The 6000-nt window shown below is 45.7% G+C and overlaps 1 protein-coding gene across 1 annotated transcript in view; it reads left to right on the top strand.

Moving 5' to 3' along the window:
- The first annotated feature begins 4808 nt into the window (after positions 1-4808).
- Positions 4809-6000, top strand: part of RNF212B (ring finger protein 212B) — a 119184-nt gene continuing 117992 nt past the window's right edge. The window contains exon 1 of the mRNA XM_044280538.1: positions 4809-4828. The gene's annotated coding sequence lies outside the window, so the exon portion shown is untranslated. The remainder of the gene's footprint in view (positions 4829-6000) is intronic.

Below are 6000 nucleotides of genomic sequence, written 5' to 3'. Positions count from 1 at the left end.
GATCCGAAGATCCGTCTGCATAAAAGCTTTTTCAGAGCTGAGTTTTCACTTCGTGAAAACTCAGATCCGACAGTATATTCTAACACAGAGGCGTTCCCATGGTGATGGGACGCTTCTAGTTAGAATACACTACAAACTGTGTACAAGACTGCCCCCTGCTGCCTGGCAGCACCCGATCTCTTACAGGGGGATATGATAGTACAATTAACCCCATCATATCCCCCTGTAAGAGATCAGGGCTGCCAGGCAGCAGGGGGCAGACCCCCCCCCCTCCCCAGTTTGAATATCATTGTGCGGCCCCCCCCTCCCCTGTTGTTAACTGTTGGTGGCACAGTGTGCGCACCCCCCTCCCTCCCTCCCTCTATTGTTTTAATACATTGGGGCCAGTGTGCGCGCGCCCCCCAACCCCCCCTCCCTCCCTCTATTGTTTTAATACATTGGGGCCAGTGTGCGCGCGCCCCCCCAACCCCCCCTCCCTCCCTCTATTGTTTTAATACATTGGGGCCAGTGTGCGCACCCCCCCCAACCCCCCCCCCCCCCTCCCTCCCTCTATTGTAATCATCATCGGTGGCAGCGGAGTAGAAGATTTTCATACTTACCTGGCTGCTGGCTGCTGCGATGTCTGCGTCCGGCCGGGAGCTCCTCCTACTGGTAAGTGACAGGTCTGTGCGGCGCATTGCTGTCACTTACCAGTAGGAGGAGCTCCCGGCCGGACGCAGACATCGCAGCAGCCAGCAGCCAGGTAAGTATGAAAATCTTCTACTCCGCTGCCACCGATGATGATTACAATGGGGGGAGGGAGGGGGGTGGGGGGGTGCGCACACTGGCCCCAATGTATTAAAACAATAGAGGGAGGGAGGGGGGGTTGGGGGGGCGCGCGCACACTGGCCCCAATGTATTAAAACAATAGAGGGAGGGAGGGGGGTTGGGGGGGCGCGCGCACACTGGCCCCAATGTATTAAAACAAGAGAGGGAGGGAGGGGGGGTTGGGGGGCGCGCGCACACTGGCCCCAATGTATTAAAACAATAGAGGGAGGGAGGGAGGGGGGTGCGCACACTGGCCACCAACGAGTTAACAACAGGGGAGGGGGGGCCCACTGGCCACCAATGAGTTAAAAACAGGGGGGGGGGGTCTGCCCCCTGCTGCCTGGCAGCACCTGCCAGGCAGCAGGGGGCAGTCATGTACACAGTTTTTTTGTATATTCTAACCTGAAGCGTCTCCATCACCATGGGAACGCCTCTGTGTTAGAATATACTGTCGGAAATGAGTTTCACGATGTAGCTCATATCCGACAGTATATTCTAACATAGAGGCGTTCCCATGGTGATGGGGACGCTACAAGTTAAAATATACCATCGGATTGGAGAAAACTCCAATCCGATGGTATAACAGAACTCCAGACTTTACATTGAAAGTCAATGGGGACGGATCCGTTTGAAATGGCACCATATTGTGTCAACATCAAACGGATCCGTCCCCATTGACTTGCATTGTAATTCAGGACGGATCCGTTTGGCTCCGCAAGGCCAGGCGGACACCAAAATGACTTTTTTTTCATGTCCGTGGATCCTCCAAAAATCAAGGAAGACCCACGGACGGAAAAACGGTCACGGATCACGGACCAACGGAACCCCGTTTTGCGGACCGTGAAAAAAAACGTCCGTGTGCATGAGGCCTAACTCTGCCATAAAACGCAGATTGATTGAATACTACAGTGATGGTTGACCTTCTGGAAGTTTCTCCCATCTGCACACAGGATCTTTGAAGCTTAGTCAGATTGACCATTGGTCTACTCCCTAACCAAGGTCCTTCTCCCATGATTAATTAGTTTGGTGTGGTGGTCAGCTATGGGGAGTTCCAAACTTCTTCTATTTAAGAATTAGGCCTCTTTCACACGGGCGTCATATTTTTGGCCCGGATAAGTGGCGGGTGCGTTGCGGGAACACCCGCGATTTTTCTGCGCGAGTGCAAAACATTGTATTGCGTTTTGCACTCGCGTGAAAAAAATTGCGCCTGTTTGGTTGCCAAACCGGAACTTCTTCACAGAAGTTCGGGTTTGGGATCAGTGTTCTGTAGATTGTATTATTTTCCCTTATAACATGGTTATAAGGGAAAATAATAGCATTCTGAATACAGAATGTATAGTAAAATAGCGCTGGAGGGGTTAAAAAAAATAAAAAATAATTTAACTCACCTTAGTCCAGTTGATCGCGAAGCCCGACATCTCCTTCTGTCTTCTTTGTTGAATAGGACCTGTGGTGAGCATTAAATACAGGTAAAGGATCACCATGGTAAAAGATCATGTGACGGACCATGTGATGACCGGAGTGACGTCATCAAAGGTCCTGTTCCTGTAATTAATGCTCACCACAGGTCCTATTCAACAAAGGAGACAGAAGGAGATGCCGGGCTTCGCGATCAAGTGGACCAAGGTGAGTTAAATTATTATTTATTTTTTTAACCCCTCCAGTGCTGTTTTACTATGCATTCTGTATTCAGAATGCTATTATTTTCCCTTATAACCATGTTATAAGGGAAAATAATAATGATCGGGTCTCCATCCCGATCGTCTCCTAGCAACCGTGCGTGAAAATCGCACCGCATCCGCACTTGCTTGCGGATGCTTGCGATTTTCACGCAACCCCATTCATTTCTATGGGGCCTGCGTTACGTGAAAAACGCAGAATATAGAACATGCTGCGATTTTCACGCAACGCATAAGGGTACTTTCACACTTGCGTTTTTCTTTTCCGGCATAGAGTTCCGTCACAGGGGCTCTATACCGGAAAATAACTGATCAGGCATATCCCCATGCATTCTGAATGGAGAGTAATCCGTTCAGTTTGCATCAGGATGTCTTCAGTTCAGTCGTTTTGACTGATCAGGCAAAAGAGAAAACCGTAGCATGCTACGGTTTTATCTCCGGCGAAAAAAACTGAAGACTTGCCTGAATGCCGGATCCGGCATTTTTTTCCATAGGAATGTATTAGTGCCGGATCCGGCATTCAAAATACCGGAATGCCGGATCCGTCCTTCCGGTCTGCGCATGCGCAGACCTTTAAAAATGAAAAAAAAAAAAAAAAAACAGATCCGTTTTGCCTGATGACACCGGAAAAACGGATCCGGTATTGCAATGCATTTTTCTGACTGATCAGGCATTTTTCTGACTGATCAGGATCCTGATCAGTCTAAAAAATGCCTGATCAGTCAGAAAAAATGACATCCGTTTGCATACAATTTGCCTGATCAGGCAGTCAGTTCAGGCAACGGAACTGCCTGCCGGAATCAAGCAACGCAAGTGTGAAAGTACCCTAAGTGATGCGTGAAAATCACCGCTCATGTGAACAGCCCCATAGAAATGAATGGGTCGGTATTCAGTGTGGGTGCAATGCGTTCAACTCACGCATCGCATCCGCGCGGTGAAAGGGGCCTTATGGAGGCCTCTGTGCTCTTGGTTACTTTCAGTAGAGCAAATATTCTTGTACCCCTTTGCAGATCTGTGCCCCCACACAATCCTCTTTGTGATCTCTACAGGCAGTTTTTTCCTCCTCATGGCTTGGTTTTTGCTCTAGGATGTATTTTTGTAAATCAATGAACTGAATTTATCACAAGTGGACTCCAATCAAGATGTAGAAACATCTCAAATAAGATGAAGAGAAATGGGAGGCCGCCAGAGCTAAATTTCAAATGTCATAGCAAAGCGTCTGAATACTTGTGTCCATAAGAAATTAGTTTTTCCATTTTAATAAATTTGCTAGCTTTTCATTATGGGGTATTGAGTGTAGATTGATGGGAAAACTTGAGTGTAGAGTGATGAGAATTTTTGGGGATTTTATGACAAGGTCACAACATAACTTTCCACATAACTGGCCATAATTTATGACATATGTAACTGGCCACATAAAAGTGTGAAAAGGTGAAAGGGTGTGAAGACTTTACAAATTCATTGTATATAACATTTACAAACCCCTGCTTTCCACTGAAATAAAAATGCTAAAGATGTGAACGTGACCTTAAAGTGTTATTCCAGCTATTCCTATAAATATGCTATGAATGTCTCTGGGACCCTCTCCTAACCCTATATAATAGTTTAAGTGTGTTGGTTGCCACTTCTAAGAAGAGGACATGACTGTGTCCTAAGTCATTTTAGCCCCCATTCACACATCCATATAAAAAAAAAAATTGTGGATCAGATGCAGACTCATTTCAAGATTCATTTCAATGGGGCCAGAAAAGATGCGGACAGCACACCTTATGTTGTCTGCATCCATATGTCCGTTCCACTGCACCCACAAAAAAATAAAACATGTCCTATTCTTGTCTGTTTTGTGGACAAGAACAGGCATTTCTATCAAGGGCACACTTTCCGATCTGCAAAATGCGGAGCGCACATGGCCGATATCCGTGTTAGATCCACAATTTGCGGTCCACAAAAATGAATACGGCCGTGTGAATGGGGCTTTACATGTTATGGTCATAATATATTTTTTGCTGAAATTTTGATGACACTGTGGCAAAACTAGTGGTTTGCTGCTATTTTACAAAAAGCATGACAAAAAAGGTTCAAATACACCCAAAGAGTCATTGCTTTATTGGAAAAAACAAGTATAAATAAATCTTCCAATTTGCTAATGTTTCCTGTCCCTGCCCCCAGACTATCACACCTGTCTTGTATGTAGCTATGGATGTTGCTGAATTGTATGTGGACCCTGTCCCCAGCACGTGTGTATTTTTAGTTAATATCTAACATGGTCCTTTCTTCCCCATTGCACAGATTATTGCAGCGTATGCAGAACTGCCTGCAAATATCTGCCTATTTCGGACAATGTGAGTATGAATGTCAGTGGCCCTCTTCTTATTTGAACTGGAGTCAGAGAATTGGATGCAAAAGAGAGAATTATTAGTTTTTCTGGCTTTGACTAAAAAAACTGCTATAAAATTTTCATGTACGCATCTGGCTTAAATCTGGGTTGCTTTAAAATAATCATTGTGAAAAAATTTTGATTAATTATATTGTCCATAATGGACTCAGAAATAAGTTCATGATTATAGTAAACTCTTTTTTTCACTGTACATGGCTCATTATGTAAAAATATCTATTAAAAGGGTTTCCCAGTACTTAGAAATTTATTGACCTGTCCTCAGGATTAGGCCTCATGCACACGACCGTTGTGTGTTTTGCAGTCCGAAAATTGTGGATCCGCAAAACACGGATGGTGTCCGTTCCGCAATTTGCGGAACGGCACAGACGTCCATTGATATAACTGCCTATTCTTGTCCGCAAACGGGAAAGAATAGGACAGGTTATTTTTTTTGCGGACCACGGAACGGAGCAACGGATGCGGACAGCACACAGAGTGTTGTCCGCATCTTTTGCGGTCCCATTGAAGTGAATAGGTCCACATCCGAGCCACCAAAACTGCGGCTCGGATGCGGACCAAAACAAGGTCTGTGTGCATGAGGCCTAAGTCATCAGTTTCAGATCTGTGGGGGTCCGACACCCAGAACCCCTAATGATCAGCTGTTTTGGGCAGCCACTGTCGCTGGAAACTTTACAGTGGATGCAGCCAGAAGCACAATGGGTGTCATTTATTAAGAAGGCTATGCTAGTTTTTGGCATAAAAAAGGCGCAGAACCTTGTTTTGTGACTTATTAAATAGCCATGCTATAAAAATTTGTTGTATGACCGTTTTTACCCCGTCCCCGCCATTGGGGAGTGGTGAAAGCCATGCCTGGGCGACCCATCAGCCCTGGCAAATTCACTAATATTTACGCCTGGAAATAGGCATAAATGATGTTTAAAAACGAATTCAGTCGGGGACAGTTTTTAAACTAGGCACAATGACTGCTGGAGGATGGTGTGCACCTTGTCATAAATTAAGCACTTCCTCTGGCAGTACAGGGGTGATAAAAGACCACCATAAAACACTGGTCTTTGATAAATGACCCCCAATGTGTAGTGTGTGTGCTAGGGTAGTACAGTGGTGCCAGAGACTGCA

Source organism: Bufo gargarizans, chromosome 1 (assembly GCF_014858855.1).
Source record: "Bufo gargarizans isolate SCDJY-AF-19 chromosome 1, ASM1485885v1, whole genome shotgun sequence".
NCBI lineage: Eukaryota > Metazoa > Chordata > Amphibia > Anura > Bufonidae > Bufo > Bufo gargarizans.
Note: the sequence above shows the minus strand (reverse complement) of the source record. Positions and strands in the feature narration are given on the sequence as shown.